Source organism: Argiope bruennichi, chromosome 9 (assembly GCF_947563725.1).
Source record: "Argiope bruennichi chromosome 9, qqArgBrue1.1, whole genome shotgun sequence".
Lineage (NCBI taxonomy): Eukaryota > Metazoa > Arthropoda > Arachnida > Araneae > Araneidae > Argiope > Argiope bruennichi.
Window position 1 is genome coordinate 8,151,229 of NC_079159.1, and position 19,310 is coordinate 8,170,538.

The 19,310-nt window shown below is 30.9% G+C and overlaps 1 protein-coding gene across 4 annotated transcripts in view; it reads left to right on the top strand.

Moving 5' to 3' along the window:
- LOC129984176 (delta-like protein B) overlaps positions 1-19,310 on the top strand; it is a 320,381-nt gene that overhangs the window by 72,774 nt on the left and 228,297 nt on the right. For all 4 annotated transcript variants that reach the window (XM_056093980.1, XM_056093985.1, XM_056093982.1 and 1 more), the window contains one exon: positions 10,169-10,308. The gene's annotated coding sequence lies outside the window, so the exon portion shown is untranslated. The remainder of the gene's footprint in view (positions 1-10,168; positions 10,309-19,310) is intronic.

A 19,310-nucleotide genomic window follows, 5' to 3' on the forward strand; every position in this document is an offset into this window, starting at 1 on the left:
CATTGATTGATTCATGTCCACCGTCTCACCATCCCGGCATTGTTCCGTCGATTGTTGCAATCGCATCAGACACCGTTGGCAGGATTAGAAGTTTTTATCTCACTCTTTTCATGGACGCTAAAGTTTTACTCAGAGATATAAACAAAACTGAACATTTTAATATCTACTACCAATGAAAGCGTTCTGTCTATGATAGCGCTTTTTCCTCGTCTTTGTACTTTTTCATATACGAAGTATGGAGAAAATATTGTAATCGACAAATTATCGGGTATTAATAACGAATTAATCAATTCATTTAACGTTTGTGCTGAGTGGAGATCGCAGATGTTGCAGTTCCTTTTCATGGACTGAAAATATCTTAACGAACTGCTTGGTGAAGCTTTTGATATCAATCTTGGGGAAAAAATTGGCTCATTATCATATAGCCTTTGTCTTAAAGCCTTTTAATAGATACTTAACGCCTATTTTTATTTTCTTATTACTTTCTCGTATGCAAAATAGAGAGGAAGTACTGTAATAAAACATTTGAACAAGAGATTTTGACAAATCTCCGCTTTCAGCCCTCCCGAGTTCGAAAAAATTATTTTTTGCATTATGTTTCTATTACGTCCATCCATCTGTCTGTCCGAGACAAAAATGACTTAAAACCGCTTTGAACTTTCCATGGAATGAAATTTAACAGGAGATCTTTACACCAAGTTTGTAGATTTCAATTAATTTTCGAGCAAAATCTGTTGTGGAATTCTACCTGTTTGGCCGTTTCAATACAAATTATCACAAAAACTACAGAACGAAAAGAGTTAGAAGGGAAAAATTAGATACACATGTTTAACATTACCGTAGACACTTATCAAATTATGAGCCATATCTAACAAGGGGTTGGCCGTCTGTCGTCAATCATGTAACTTAAAATATGTAAACGTAATGACTTAAATTCCTCAAATTATGTGATTTTATGGCTCCAATTGTAGTTTTGTGCCAAAATTTTGTTTCAATCAGTTGGGACAAACACGTGTAAAACACAAATACAAGTTTCAAATTCTATTAACCGGATGCCAAGGATTCATCACCAAAAATCTCGCCAAGTATGACATGGTAGATTCTGTAAAATTTCTGAATTCACATCAAATGTTAATGATTTGTAACTGCCAATATCGTGCCGGGAGTTCGCTGCCTTACCCGAGATTTACAATTTTTAGGGGTGAGTGGAGGATAGCACATTTATTAGAGAGAATGCGAGAAAGTTTTGAGGAAACCACTCCCACTAGTTTTTATAGTTACATAAGGCGGCATTGTTTGCTTCACAATATAATGAAGTGAAGCTAGTTAGCATTATGATTTTTTTCTCTCTCATCCGTATGTTTCGAAATTTATCGCAGCTCTCAATTTTGACACCAAAAAACCAACCGAATTTTATTTATGCAATATTTCATTTTCATTGATCACTTTCACAATTATGCAAACAAGCAGACATTTGAGAAATCTACATTTTTATTGATGCTTGTCGATTGTTGCGATTTCGCAGACCGTTGGCGGATTAATAGAAAAGTTTTATCAGATCGCTTCCATGTTAGAATATAAAGAATTAGAAGATAATATTAGTTATTTATTAGAAGATAAAGATAACTGAAAATTTCAATATCTACTCTCAATTTAAGTGTATCTATCAGTGTCTCCCCACCACCACCGCTATTTTTTTCGGGTTCTTGTACAGCATAGCGTGTTTTGTGTTTCATAGAATAATAAAATATCTGAAAAATCATCTTAGACTTCTAACTTATCACCCATTGGACTCCAAATTGATGCATACTAACAATTTTGGTGACAATACCATGCATAGATTTTTAATTATGTTTTAAAACTATTTTTTTCTATGTTCAATATTACTATGATTTTTTAAACTATTTTTTTTTCACAATTATACAAGTAGGAAAACTGCCATATTGTCTATCAGTTGATGGAATAGTTTCAAAGTTTAATACAGTTCGAAATTCTAGTGCTACATCATATGCCAAACTGCATCTGTCTGGCCCACTGCTCTATCAAGTCAAAAAATTATGCACACGCATGGATAGAAGGATGTCTTATCGACTGCTACCGTTCAAAATTTTATGCACATTTGCAGCGGGGGGAACATCTCAGATCACATGACACTCGTTTAGTTTCAGGACAGAATTATCTTGTTCACAAATAGACAACGTATAATAAATAGACAATAGTGCGAAAAATATTTGACAGTATTGTCACAAATAGACAATAGAGCGAAAAATATTTGACAGTATTGTCACAAATAGACAATAGAGCGAAAAATATTTGACAGTATTGTCACAAATAGACAATAGAGCGAAAAATATTTGTTTGAAACTAACGGCAAGTCTTTTACGTGCAGATACATGAAAATTTAAAATTTCAATTTTTTTTTATTATTGAAAATGCCTTTACTTTTTTATATACTACGAATAAAGAGAAAAAATCTACAAATCTTTTTGAGACATTTTATACTGCATTTGTTTCAAATCACACTGATACGATTTTGATTTTATTCTTTCAGAATTCTGAAATTAGAAATTACAGAATTAAATGCAGAGAAAATTCCAAATTTTCTCAGCATTTTATAATTGTTAAGTAAAATGTGGATATAGATAATACATTATTGTATTTACTAAATGAAAATATAAAATACAGTTATTTGCATGTGTGCTATCGTGGCTAGGATTAAAATGTTTTTGGTGATGAATAAAATTCTAAAATAGCATAAAAATCATTCAAATAATTTTTCTCACTGCCGAAAAGCATCGAAATTTTTAAGTAAATCAAGAAAAACCCTTCAATATAATTCTATGTAGTCCAGGAAGTTGGAATGTCAAAAATGTACTGTATTTCACACAAATATAAAGTAAAATTGTCACCAAAATTATTAATTCCTTCTTCTTTATTATACAATTCTTTTTTAACAGCTTTAGCATAGTAGTGTTAGGGAAGAGGTGGAGTATTGTTGGATTTTAATAATAAAAGAAAATAATTATCAGCAAAAATTTTGCTCCTGGTATTTCTTTATTATGCTAATACTCGCAATTTCAATTCGAACAGCATTGCTATGAGACCTTTCCACTTTTTTTTTTACTTGCAATCGATTAACTTCACTTTTGAAGCAACTTTTAAGTAACTTTAAATCTTTATATACTAACTCAAATTTATATGGGCAGATTGATGTTAGGAATGAAAAACCCAATCTTATTGGATATAAATTGTATCGCAATTAAATCTTCATTCTCATTTAATCAATTAAAGGGAATAATCAGTGCCATTTAATTAAGTAGCAGTTTTCTCTGTTAACTAATGACAATCATCTATTCATGTCATCAATGGAAGATTCATTACTTTTATTCACTAAATGACTCAATAGATGATTCATCATTCTTAAATGACAATCATTTATAAACCTGTCTGTGTGAATGCTATACAATTTCTGTGTTAAATCATAAATTCTCTGATGGAGTGAATTTTAATTTATATATGTTGAAATATCAGTTAAAAATTAATTCCCTATTCACTATAGCCCAGTAATGGTTAGAGGAAAAATTCTAACTTTTTAGTATTTTCGCACGATTTTAATATAGCAGTTCTTTATTGAAAAGTGTGAAAATAATTTACACAGAACAGAACGCCGTCTCATTCCCCCGTATCCGTAACCATTCTTCTCACTGAATGGCCTTGTGGGCATGTTACGGGAATTTTATTACATACCAAAATACTCACAATAGAAAAAAACAAAATTAACTATGCACAGAATTTACAAATTTATAAGAAAAGATAATAAAATGAAACCGTTTACAAATATTTTCAACTATGAAAAATTATTTGGAATAATAATATGCTGAAAAATATTTTGTATGAAAAAACACATGAATTCTGAGCTCACTTGTTATCGAGATGTAGTAGATGAGGTTAAAAACATCTAATAAAAAATAATTTGATTAATGGTAACAAAGAAAAACTCTGTTTGAAAGATGTTTATAAATGCAAATGTACGTGAAGAAATATTGTTAGCCTAAAAAATTATCTTTAATCCTTATTTTTAAAAATTATTCAAATAAATGTGATCGAATGTAAATCTGAAACTATTGTGCAATTTTGAAGAGTAAACATGAATTTAAAAAAGATCATCTTAATCAACATACAGTTAGAAACTAATTTTCAGAAATTTGTTTCTATCATCATTGTATTGGTTTAATTTTATATATTAAATTATATATGATATTCCTCATATGTGATATTCCTCAAAATCTTTAAATTTTGAAAACAGTTGAAAACTTCGTTGTACAAATTTCATTTTAATGTTTTTGATTATCAACACTGGATATAGTGTCACATGTTTAAACGGTAACTATGTTATTGATACAAAGTTCTAAAACTGTTATTACTGAATTTATATTAATCTAGATTTGGATTTGAATTTGAGATATTAAAAATCAAAGCAGAAATTTTTTTATGATGCATCTATGCTGTATCAATTTTTAGGGTTTTTCTCAGTTTAAAAATGCCCGGGGATAAGGTAAAATTAAATTTCTCGTTTCTTTATTAAAATTAACAGATGAATATGTCTAATACGTATATGAATCACAAAACGAAGAAACAAGTCACCCAAATTAAATTAATTGAATAAATATCTAAATAAATAAACTTTGTACGAATTAGCTTCAATTTAACTTTAAAATTAAATCTTCACATTCTTCTTTTCTTTTCTTTTGCATCTATTTATTAACCCTTAAATGTTTGATTTTTTAAAAAAAATATTTAAAAATATTTTTTTATTTTTATTTCTGAGTAAATCGCTGGTGTAATGCTTTAATATTTATTATTATTAAGCTTATTTTGATTTAAATATGATTTACAACTAAGAAAAAACTTTTTGACAATCAAAAACACTCTGTCTTAAAAGAGTAAAATTTTTTACATTTTAAATAGCAACTTTTATTTCGATATTGCAAAATGAAATATGGCATTCTAAATCTAATGTTTATTCTAATCTATTCTAAATCTATGGTATCTAATCTCTAATCTATTCAAATTCTAATAAAATGAAAAGGACATACTATCAGCAGAGAAAAACATCAATTTATGAATACATTTATTTAAGCTCCAAGCGTTAGAGCTTTAATATTATTCCTCTAATATTTCAAAAACAAAATTAGGTATGTTGCTAAAAGGCACCGCATGACACTTAAGCGGTTAAATAGAATAAGATGTTACCTTTTAATTTTAAATGAATGAGAGAAGTAATTGCTCTTTGTCATGAAACGAGCTATGACGTCGCCGAGGGATACCCTGCGCAATAGTTACGTGTTTACGTTGAGGGTAAAGAGATCGTTGTTTGCTCTCTTGAAATGTTTCCCCACGGCCAATTTCCGGCGCATGATTGACGTGCCTGTGTGTTCGCATTAGTCACGCACCGACCGAGCTATCTATCTGTTTAATCCTTCCTAATAGACGTGCAAACAACGCACGCACGCGCTCTCCATCTCGCCGGCCGTGGACCAGTCGGAAAATATCACTCGATTGAGTTAAATGACATTGAAAATGTCTAAACGATTCCCTCAACCTTTTGCTTGTATTTGTATAGTATAAATTATATGGATATTACGTGTTACCATTGTTTCGAAACTTACAGGATCATCAGCTAATCATAATTGCTGCCATGTATTGCGATAAACATATTGTGTGGTTAAAATTAAGAGATTTTTATATCTTTTTTTCTCGTTGTATTTGTAAAATATGTTTACATAATTTGTTGTTGCACCTAATCGCTGCTTATTCAGTGTGAAATATTAAGAGATTATTTAAAATATTCAATAATAAAAATCACGTATTCCGAAATAAATTATTTAAGGTATCTATGGATTTTGAAATCAGCAAACAATGAGTCAAATATGTGCTTTCAGGCCGGCGTCTTAGCCTAGGGGTAGCGTGTCTTCACTATGATGTGGGTGTCCCGGATTCGAGTCCCGGTTCGGGTATGATTGCTCTTCTGTGTTCTATCTGTGAGGTGCGTGAATGTTGCCCCTCTGTAAAAAGGGGTTGTTCAAGCGAATGTGATTCATGAAGTAGCTAAGGCGTACTCTTAGCCCTGGTTGATGCTACTGAAAGAACAAGAGACGCTCGTTCGTCTGTTAGCGGGTTTGTAAAGTGTCATAAGACACAACACATGTTATTTCATTTTTAGCATTTCATCTGTAAAATATATGCTTATATAAGATTTAAATAATATTACATAATAAATAATAATAATTAAAATAATAAAATGTATATTTAATGGGTTTAGAGAAATAAATATGTTTTAATTACTTTTTTACAAAACGATATTCTCTTTAGATTAAAATGTCTTTAAAAGATTCTAGGATCTTAATTTTTGAGATAACTACATAAAATGTAGAACAAAGATTCCATTAAATATTCAAGTAAAAGTGGGCCTTCAAGAAAACGCAAGGCAAGTGAGTTAAACCCTTTTAGTTCAGGAAAACGCAAAATTATTATAAAAATTCAATTTGTGTACATTAAAAATATTTTTAATATATTTTTACATGATAACTAGTCACCTCTGGTGACCAGCCGGCACTTCGAGAATATTGGATACATTGAATTTCTGATAAATCGTTAGATATAACATCATATCCATGGTTTCATCAAATTGTTTGACACTGAAAACGTATTATTTTTACAGTCTTACATAAGTTCTGTTGTCATTGGAATTATATTCTCGCATGTTGCTACTAGGGATTCCAATACCGGTATACCGGGATACCGAATACCGGTATTTTGAGCCATTTGTACAATTTTGTAATACCGGTATTCACAAGTTTAAATACCGGTTTTTCGGTATTTACTAGAAATTTTCTAAATTGTCTCCACTCTATGTTCAGGGATCGCCAACACAGCAAAAAAGTATACGTTTTTGTTATTATGTCTCCCAAACGGGCGAAATTAATTAGCTAATTAATGGCTTAAATCTAAATTAGCGAAACATGGATTATCCCTGAAAGAAGATATTGTATCCATAACGACTAATGGAGCAACAGTTATGAAAAGAGTTGGAAAGTTGATTGGTGGAAATCAGCAATTGTGCTATGCTCATGGAATTCAGTTAGGAATAATAGATGTATTATACCAAAAAAATAAAGAACAGAAGAATCCAAATACTGTGGATATAGAAGATTCGGATTCTGACATTGAAGACAGTAAGAGTGAGAGTGATATTGACAATGAAGATAATGACAATATAATTGTTGAAAAAGATATTGCTCATGAGGATGAAATATTAATCTATCAAAAATTGCTTCCTATAATTTATAAAGTTCGAAAAATTGTAAAGATATTTAAACGTTCCTTTACAAAAAAAGGCCATATTACAAAAATATATACTAACTGAAAATAAAACGGAATATATGTTAATTATAGATTCTAAGACACTTTGGAACAGTTTACTCCTAATGATGGAACGATTTTTGAAACTGAGAAATCTAATCCAAAAAGCAATAATAGACTTAAACCTGTAAATTAATTTTTCAGATAGTGAATTCGACTTAATATCCAGAACTATATCAGCTCTACTTCCAATAAAACTGACAATAGAGGCATTATGTCGGAGAGATTTTAATTTATTAACAGCTAATGCAACAATAAATTTCATGTTGCAGTCACGAAAGAACAGCGCACATCACTATCTGAAGAATTATATATTACATTGAAAAATCGCACAGAAGAAAGGCATACCGAAATAGAAAATGTCTTATGGTATTTACATAATTATAATGATTTTTAAAATGAAAATGAAAAAGAAGAAAAGGAAATAATCAATTCAAATCTGATTAAGTTTATAGTAAATTTTCTTAAAATTTTTTACCCTATCCACATTTAGAAGAATTCGGTTCAGTTATCGAAGATTATGATGACACTAATGTCGATAGTGAAAAGGAATTGTCCCATGAAAAAAAATTAGAATTAGCTATAAATAAAAAAAAATTCAACGAACCAAAATACAATATAGAGATCAGCTATATCCAAAACCATCCGACGAGAAATCGGTTTATTTGAAGATGAGGGATTTAGAGGTAAATACTTAGAAAAAGTATATCGCGCATTGCTAACAGTACCACCAACTAGCGTAGATGCCGATAGAGCGTTTTCGACAGCTGGTCATTTTCACACAAAATAACTTTTCAGGCTTAATGACAGTACAATGGATGCGTTATGTTTTTTAAGATCACCTTTCAAAAATTTGCAATAGCAGCACAGACTGGATGATGATATTTACTCTTTTTTTGTGATTTAAATAAATAAGTTGTTCCTTTACTTTTTTGTGATTCTTTATATACTGTTATAATTTATAAGTAACATATTATTTTTTGTGATATTTACACTCTCTTATAAAACTGGTAAATAAAACAAAGAAACACCTGTGTTTTCTTTCTTTTTCTAAAATTTCTAATACCGGTATTAAAACCGGTATCCCGGTATTAAGATCTAAAAAATACCGAATACCGGTATTGAAATTTTGGTCCGGTATTGCAATCCCTAGTTGCGACAATATTAAATGCATTTTTACGTGCGTCTGTGAATTATTGCTGATACACAGTAAAGTGCAAATTTTAAAACTAAAATATAAATAATCGAATCGATTCTAAATCCTTTTCATCCTACAAAGTTTCGAACTCTGGTTGAACTTTTTCTCCAATTTATTTAGCTGACCATTTTATACCTGTCTACCAAAGAAAAACAAATATCGTTTATCACCAGAACATACAGTCAAGTTTTCTTACCCTAAGTATGCATTCAATAATGCAGAATCCCGATTAATCCCACTTTTGTCCCAATTATCAATTAACTAAGCTAATTAGATAAAATATGGTTTCAGGAGGATAATTTCAATCATTTTTTTATCTGCCGAATTTATAAACTTTCGAATGAAATACTGATTGAAGTCATATTTTTAAACAAATAAAATGTATAATTATAAAATACCAAGGAAGTAAATTATCATTTAATATATCAATGTTATAAAACTCTTATCTATAATATATTTTAGAACACTGAATGAAATCAATTCAGTGACGTCACTGCCGAATGACGAACATTAATAAAATGGAATGTAATCTAATATTGCTCATTTTTTAACAAAATAAACGAAATACATCCTTTATTTACAAAATATATCCTGTTACATCCTTTATTTTTTATCAAAGTGAGAAGTTAATTCCAAAACTAAATGTGGATGAATCACAACATGTTGCCACGAATTCATATCATTCAATAGTATGCGTGCCATCAAATTGTGATAATTCAATAAAAAATTTTAGAGATAATATTTTGTAAATATGTAAGATGTGTTTGATGAATATCAAAGCCTTCACAACAATTTTAATAATCAATCAACAAATAAAAATAAAGAAAATAAAAGTTAAAAGGTCAACCAAAGTTACAAAAATGGCAGAAAAATACAACTAGAAAAGAAACTGAAAATTTTCCTGATTCTAATTTGGTTTTTTATTGTAAATACAAAAGGCAAAGTTAATTTTTCCTTTATAATTATTTTCTTCACTTATAATTATTTCATTTTCAATGATAATTATTTTTTTAAATTATTTTCTTCTTATGTATGAATCAATGAAATTCATTCATACATAAGACGTGTTGAATATTACAAGAACTAGATACTGTCGACGAACATCTGTTCGTCCATCCTGGCTCACCTAGATAAGGAAATAGCTATTTGCGTTACGAATTCTTTTAAAGATAATACTTTGTCTCATTTTCACCATACTTTGAAGCATAGCCAAAGGCAAATGAATTTAGAAAAATTTTTGCGCAGAAAATATATGCATTATAAATAATAAACTGCATTATTATAAATTTGCTTGAGTACTTTTTTCGGAATTCAGTGCATCGTCCTATTTCACACGAGTTCTCAGGCAAAACATTGTTTTACTTACTGAAAGTTTCGTATTACGAATTACGCTTGTCAATTAAGCGTGGTTCCACTGTATCTTTGTTTATTTTCATTTTATTGAACACGATTCCTGATATACTGATACACTTTCTGAAATATAAATTATACTCTGAAATTTCTATGATATGTAATAAATTATTAATTTATAGTACTTCTATTTCACAGGTAAATTTGCTTGAAGGGATGTTTTGACCTGCTTTCTGCTTCACTACAATCCAAGACTATTTTTCAAAGAGAATGGTTTATGAATACACATTCAGTAATTCTTGCAATGGTTAGGCTCTTCAAGAATTTAGTTTCTCAAGGTAAAACATCCTTTGCATTTTTTTATTACTATTTTATGTTTTATGCAGTTTTTCTTCAGCTTGAATATGCCATAGAGGCAACAAACTGAGTTCAGGTGTTGTCATATTCACGTGACAACCCTGTCTCCGCATATCATCCAGCATCGTACCTTTCCTTCCCTTATATTATGAGTGTCAAACTCAAATATTAACACGAATCATACAATGTCGAAGTCGATGTAGATTACAAAAAGAAAAAAAAATTCTTCAGTTTTTATAAAAAAAAAATTTTTATTTTGAAAGTGAGATATACAAAAATACAAGGATAATGGTGAAGTAAATACTTGACGCATGCATCTCTTTTCTGATGCTACATTTTATATTTTATTGGATATCTTGTCAGCAGTGATTAAATTTAAAATTGATCCTAGTTGAAAGTCAATAATTCTGAATTTTTTCAAGAATTCTTTTCATTTCGTAAATAATATGGTATGTAAATTAATATATATATATATTCGAGCTTTACTGAATTTTGCCTTCAGTTATGAACTGTATTGCATTTCCATTTCCTGCAGATACCATATACAAAATAATGCATAAGTTGATTATTTGCATATGATTAGGTGCCGATTTTATACCTAAGGTGAATCTATTTTGCATCGTTGAGTTTGTTGTTTGTATACTGAAAATAGTTTGAAAAACAAAAAATCAGCCACACAGCCCGGACCACTAGCCCTATTTCTATCAATTTTACTTTATATGAAAGTTCATAACCATAAGACATTCATCAGTGGTCATCTACTCCCATTAATCTCAGTTTTCGAAAGAAATTTCAAAAATACTACCTCATTGTACCATCTCAATGCACACGCACACACACGCACAAAGAAAAAGTAACCTTTACGACAGATTTTCTAGCCTTAACCAGCACACCGATTTCTCCATTTTTTTTTCATATGAAAATTCATGACTTCTAAATACATCAGTACTAAAAAAAAAAAAAGAAAAAAAAGCAGTCTCCTATAAATTCACGATATACCTTCAAACATTCCTATAGTCAAGACTAACAAATATCTTAAATTTTTTAGAATAAATAAATTCCAGAATATGGCTTCCTATTCTTCTTCAAAATGTGCATTGAAGATATTTTAAAAAGTCAGCAAAGGAAGTATTAAAAAAATTTTTTAACTGTAAATAAATCATTATCAATAAAGAAAAAAACAATTCTTTAATAGGCTTACTAACGCTCCTTCACCATTCATTGTGAGACTGTAAATCAAGTTTTTCCGTCATCAGATATTCCCTACAGAGAAAGACACAACGCGGGAAAACACCCCCTGTAAGAGTTCTGAATGAGTGCGGGCGGATAGTTGAATGAAACAGGTTTGCCATGAAACCTGTTACTCGATGTCCATTCATTTTATTTATTTATTTATTTTTTCATCTTTATGTGGAAATTTACCTGTACAGCAACAAAACATTTTCCTTTGACTTTTATAAATTAGAAGTACATTTAATGTTGAAGTTTTAGATGAGAAAAGTTGATAAAATGAGCTGTTCGTTTACTTTCAAGACGCAGTTTAGACTATTCATACTCACGTGATACGCGTAATAAAATTAATTTAATTTTTGTAATAATTGATCAACGTGAAGGAATAAATGGCTTCACGATGATTCCTTTCTTCCATTTTTTTCGGCCAAAAGTAACAGGGTGAGACTCCGCAGGTCAGAGTAAAACAACATGCTGTCAAATATTTAAAGATTGACACTGATGTATTTGTAGTAAGACTAAGATATTTTATGAATCGATTCAACTGATAAGCATTCAAACGCTTCTTAGCATAGGTTTGATAAATGGCACACTTCAAAACGCATGAGAAATAGTCTATTGACATTGAATATTTAATTTTATTAAATTCTAAATAATATAAAACGACGTTGGATTTCAGGGAAAAGTCCCATCTAGAAACATGCGCGCGAAACCGTCGTTATGATGAATGATTGTGGGCGGAAAAGGTGATTGTGATGAAGCTTGTCATATTATTTTCTCGTATGCATAGTATGAAGAATATATTGTAATCATCAAAAGTTCGATATCGAGATTTTGATGAATCGCCACTTTTTAAACCTCCCTAAGTTATAGAAACACATTTTTTGAAAATGTCTGTCCAAAAACCCTTTGAGCTAGACGGATGAAATTTTATACAGGGTTTTTATACTAAATATATAGATATTTGTCATATTAGATCAATTTTTTGAAAATAAGTTAAACAACAACTGCAAAATGAAGAGAGCTAGATGAATGAAATTCAGTACTCGGATTTAACATTTATAGTGTAGACACATATCAAATTTGGTGCCAGATCCAACAAGAGATGGATCGTCTGTCTGCCTGTACTTTCAGAAAGATGTGAACGCGACAATTCAGCAGCGCAATGAAATATATCAGAATTGCTATGGAATTTCGTGACTACGATTGCAGTTCAGTGTCAAATCTTTGTTTCAATCGGTTGGGAAAAATGAGTCTAAAACATAAATTCAATTTTTGGATGCTATTAACCGTAAGGATTAATCTCCAAAAGTATCACCAAGAATGACACGATAGACCCAATAAATTCATGTCAAAAGTTCATATTTGCCATAAAAAGTGTTCTCTTAGACAATACCTTTTTTTAGAGGGTGTGCGAGGAAGGTTTAGGAAGACTACTCCCCCCTGGTTTTTTTGAGTGATGTTTCATTGTGATAACTGAACCCAAATCATCTATAAACAAGATTATGGATTGAATATTTTGAATAAAAGTATGTTGTCTTATTTCCTGGAAATGAATATTACAGATGAAAGCATTTACTTGCAAGTAAAGACCTATGTAATAATTTTCATTTTATTTGATTATAAAGAATATTTACACAATACTAACAAGCATAACAATTGATTAAAAAATTGAATTATGATGGCGAAAAGCAATAAATCACTTTTCCCTATAGCCGTAACCCCCCGGGGGGCACCTCGAAATGAGGATGAGATGCTTCCGGCATGGTGGTTGGATCTCGCCACCCTGGAGTGTACACTAATAGGTGGGGGATCTGACTCCTCCCATCGATGACGGGACGTACTTCCTTCGGGGAGGGCTGTACCGTGGCCGGTGACTGCCCTTAGGACTCAACCACAGTTCCCGCCAATGTTGCTGTTGCGGCAGTCCGGTCATTCAGTATTTATGGTTTAAATCCGTGTGCCTTCGTGGCGGGTCGGAGAGTTAGATGGTTGACTTTCACTATAGCCGTGTTTTAAGAAATAACCACTCGTAGTTGTATTTCTTCAATTTAAAATGGCATATCGGAATTGAAGCATTTAATACCCAATATCATTACAAGCAAATAAAAAAGAAGAATGTTTAATTTCCTTAACAGTCTTTAAAAATAGCAAAAGCTTAATAGGATTTACATTCGCTTTCGAAATTATTGGGGGATACTTCCAAACAAACTTTTCATTTTGAATAAAGCCAAATGGCGTGAAGATGAACTCAAATGCCATTTCCTTCTTCATATTTTCATACCACATCAACAAAAGAATGTTTGAAACGGAAAATTTAATGAACATCAGACTTACTAACGATTTAATTTTGGTAGAAACCCATATTTCTGCCGTGAGGTTGCCTCCAACGTTCTTAAATAGCAACAAAAATACTTACTTCATACGAAAATTCAACAAGAATGTCGCCAAAAAAAGCTTTTCTTAGTAATAATTTTTACATAGAAATTTTGAAATTTTTCTAAACTGTGTAATTCAAAATGTTTTTACCGAATTCACAAAACAAATATTAAAAGAGATTCGAAATTATAACCGAAAACATAAAAATCATTTATATATCTATATTTTAAGCTCGATTCGTCTGCCTTTTATTTTCGCCTGATTTATTAGCATCAGCATTGCAGAAGGATTTTTCCAACCAACATTTTCCTTAAGCACCGAGAAATTTCTTAAGTCTTAATCCAATACAAAAATAAATTGATAAATAAAATTTCGACAAATATCATAATAAAGAAGTGTGTGTGTGAGAGAGAGAGAGAGAGAGAAAGTGGTTCTTGAGGATAGAAACTTAGATCGATTCGGGCAATTTTCTACAAAAATTTCGGAAAAGATGATTGATGAAAATTTATTTTATACCCTTTTAAATTTAAAAAAAAAACTACCTTATAAATAATGTCAATTTAATGCAATTTTTAAGAAAAAATTTGCATTATTTTCAAGTATGTTATTTAATTATTGCACTAAAATTCAGAACGTTTTTATCGTACCTTCAAATATTACATCATGTAACTTTCTTCCACTATTGAAAGCAAATAAAGAAAAATTCTGTTTAAGGTATGACCACGTTCGAGACAAAATTTTCGAAAACCATCCGAAAATAGATATATTTTTGAAATAGTTGCATAAAAAAATTGAAAAAAATATCCATTAAACCAAAGCAAGTGACCAAACCAATTAAGTGTCAAAAGTTGTTTTTTTTTTAATTAGGAAAAATAGCTTTTGGGGTGGGGGCTAACAAGAGGTATAAAACAAAGATGATTTGGTTAAAATTTTACAGAGAGCTCAAGAACTTAGTATTTAGTTCCTGAACTAAAAAATAAGCTGTATTTCTATCCGTTATTTAAATATTGGGGTTCTATTGATAAATAACAGGAAATTTTCAATTTTTTAACATCGTAAAGAACTAAAATATTTATAAATGAAGGAATTACTTATTCTCTATTTTAGGAACTGCAGAACATATTGAGAAATTATTATACAAAACTTGAATAAAAAATATGCATTAGATTTTCATTTATAAGATTTGTTGTAAAGAAATTCTACCAGAGATTGGAATTTGCGAGAATAGAATTTAAAGATGTAAAATAACATTAAAATGTATGTAAACGAAAATATAAAAATCATATAATTTACCAAAAAATCGATTTAGAAACAAAATACTAACGGTTTTATCAAGAAATCTATTCAAATATTAATAATGGTAAATAAAAAAGATTTCATAAATTGTCAAAAACATACAAATTTAATATTACTTTTCTATGTAGTCACTTATTTTAATATCTATATTGGTAGAAGATTTTTATATCAGTAATTATAGATAAATAAATATACGGTACCACGAAAGATCACGTGAAATTAGAAACCAAACAGGTCTGAAATATAATGATACATGGGAATTGCCTTCATTAGGAAGGTTCATTTACACAATGAGTATGATCAGATGTCAGATAATTAAAAAAAATCATGATTCGAATGTCTATGATAGTTTGATTTTAAAAAATATTCTCAATAACATCAAATTATATATAAAAGACTTAAGTCAAACACGACAGTATTTCCAGCAGAGCAGCTAGTCACTAAAGATGACTAATTATATTTTACAATGCATAACTTCACTGTCATTATCTTCTCACTTTTTAACCAATCCTTTATTCGTTTTCCTCTCCTTTTAGACAGATGGGAGAAGAGTGATGCATCTGTGGTACAGTACCGATTATGAAATTGTAGATTCAACCACTCACCATAGATTCAGCCGCTAAGGAGAATTACTCACTTCAACCGAAATTACATCCTGTATATAGCCCAGATGTTATAGAAATTCAAACATTATTGTGGTACTGAATGTACGATAGCAGCTTAAATTCCTCTCTTAGTGTAGCCATTGTATAAAATTCGAATTGCATCTTAAAATAATTACAGAGTTGCTTCAAAATGGGATATTAATCTAAAAACTTTAAAACTGAGAGAAAAAAGAGGAAGCTTTATTTTAATAGAAATGTTTTCTCTGGAAACTCTGAAATAAGAAATCATTTTAGTAAACCAATTTTCTTTATAGATATCTACTTTTTTAAAATAACGTCCGTATAATTAACTATTGTTTGTAAAAGACAAATAAGTACGACAAGCTTTATAGCATAAGTTAGAGAAAACTATATTATCTTTAAATTAGAAACTACACAGAAGGAACGACTTCTTGGAAAAACAAATCGTTTGCTACCGAACCAAATAATAGAGTCCCTGAGAATCTGACACAAACACCAGACCTCACCTAATTACCTAACTTTACAACAATTCCCCGAAGTCCGGGCAATTTCTGGCAACACCACAGCGGAAAAGGAACAAAAGCAAAACAATGGCGGAACATTAAAAAAAAAGGCAGAAACTAAAAGGGAGAGAAAAATCACTGCATAATGCATCTTCTTTTTCGGTCTTTCCGTTTTGTAGCTATTAATTTAATGACAAAAACATATCTTTTCGGTCCTCGGTCACGTAATGCAGTTTAGTAGAACTATGGCACAGGGGCCTTTCCGCTTGGCCAGTGCACGTTGCTAAGGAATTCTGCAACCACCTCCCCCCCCCCCCCGTTAACTTCGAGAAGGCAACTCACGTCAGAGCCACCTTGGAAAAAAGCCATTTGTAAAATGGTTCTGCGTCTGTAGATATGCGTTATGGTCAAATGCGCCCAAGGTCTGTCACAGATAAGGGACGACCACGTGATTGTCCAGTGGTGTCCCCGTATCGAACACAGTGGTGGGCGATAATGGGATGATTATTTATACGAGGCATGGGATGTTTCTACGTGATTTAGGAAACAATTTGTGTGTGTAATTAGAATTTAATTTCTCTGTCCCAAATTCTACGGATTATTTGTTGGATATGCTTTCACCGCTGTCCCGGGTAATTAGAACAATGCAGTGACCACTGTTGATTTGAATCGTGATGCGATGGATCCATTACTCTTTTATATTTTTGATGAAAAGAAAAGATTCCTTTATATTTAGGCTTCTACTAGTGCTACTACGACAGGAAAAAGGATGTATTGAATTTAAATCATGCTGTGCCATTAATACGGCCTAGTAAAGCTTGGAATAGGATGTCGTGAATTTAAGTATTGTTTTCCTGTTAGTTGTCCTATTAATTTTATCTACGTCCCGAAAAATAGTACTATAGATTTAAATCTTGTTATGCTATCATGTTCAATGCTTAAACAAAATTCGAGAAGAGGATTTTTTACTTTTATTTTCTAGTTATGTGTAAGGTTCGTGGATTCGGATCTTGGTATTACCTGTCATTCATTGATAGCGTCTGTAAATAATAAAAGATTTACACTGTACTAGCCGCCTTTGATGACCAGCTTATTTACCCAAATTATTGATGTCTTAGGCTGTTAAATATTAGTGTGGAAGTGTGTATGTGAATACATTGATATCTCTTAATCTATTTTAAATCCTAATTCATTTCCTAATTTTTATCTTCATTTAGATCATATTCATTTCATTCTGAAATGGTCTTTTATTTCCTGCTCCATTTTCGACTTTTTATTTAACGCTTCGAGTGAAGAGATAAAAATCCCTAATGCTTATAACATCCTTTTAAAGAAGCCCAAGATTCCTTTTCCTTAGATACTGATTTTCACCTTGACATTTAATAAGACAGTAAAACGTGAATTTAATTGTATAAATCAAAACAAATTATAACGCGTGCAATTTTTTAAAAATATATATTGCGAATTAAAAGTGGAAGCAAAAAGATTCCGGAATGAATCACCAAAGGAAGCACTTTTTTTAACTTAATTTTAACATTGTCATCAGCACATGTTTGCGTATTTTGATGGATGAATTTGAATTTCGTAACATTAACCAGCGGGAATTGTTTCCTTAAAACTTTCTCGCATATCCTCTAATAAACTTGTCACACCAGAGAACGCCTTGGATGGTAGTGGCGTACAACAGTTATGAAATATTAGCTTCTGGCATGAATTTACTATTTTTATTGAATCCATCGAGTCAGTTTAATCCTTAGCCAGTTTTTTTTTGGCGATTAATACCTGGTATGCAGTTAATGAAATTCGAAAATCTAAACTGCGCTTCAGACATGTTTCTGATTTGGCACAAAACTGCATTGGCAGTCAGAAAATCGCATACTGAATTGAATATATTTAAGTCAGTGCTTTTTTTTGAATTATTGCGTTTACACGTTTCTAAAAGTACAGACCGACAGACAATCAACCCGTCATTGATTTTGACTCAAAATGTGGCAGGTGTCTGCACTGTAAATGTTAAATCTGTGTACCTAATTTCATCTATGTAGCTCTCTTCATTTTGTAGTTATCGTACTCGAACAGCCGGACAAACAGACTTCCTGTGAATAGATTTTACTCAAAATTTGACAGAAATCTGCAGTTTTGGTGTAAACGCCGAGTACCAAATTTTAACCGCCTAGCTCAACGCGTTTTTGAGTTTTTTGGTCACAGACAGACAGACGGACGGACATTTTCCAAAAATGTGTTTCTCGAACCTAGGGAGGTCTAAAACGTGGAGATTTGTCAACATCTCGAGTTCGAATTGACTGTTGACTGTCAGAAATTGTGTATTAAAATTAAAAAAGGTATTCAAAATATTGCACAGAAATAGAATTTGTATCATTAAACAGCCAATGTTTTTTAGTTTTAAGCTAATGCATAAACCATTCTTGTTCAGTAACATTTTTGAAATGAATGGTTATCAATTTCTAAAGTTATAGTAATCACCTTTTTGGCAGTAGCCAAGCCTATTTTCATGCCAGATTAAACCGTGTTTGATGCTTATTTCTTGATTTATTTTACTTGTTCTTACTTTTCAGTGAATAGAATTTTGGGTGAATCCAATTTAGAGCGTTTCTAGTAACATTTCGAAGTTTCGTTATTAAGCGAAGCATTCAATTAATTACATCAATGAAACAGTCCAATAAAGCAGTCTGAAATGTTCGCATAATGACTTGTTTACTTTCGACGATATGCAATAAGAGCGATTTCTGTGCCACGTACGTTAACTTTTCACACATATGGACGTGTTTTATTATTAATACTTTGATACTGTTAATATTACAATCTGGCTAATAATAAATAATTTATTAACACAGTACATTTCCGAGTATCTGGTTCGCGACTATCTGACTTCCGTACTATCCGGCTAGTTTTCTTCTATCATAATTAAATGGGAAAGGCAAGGCGTCT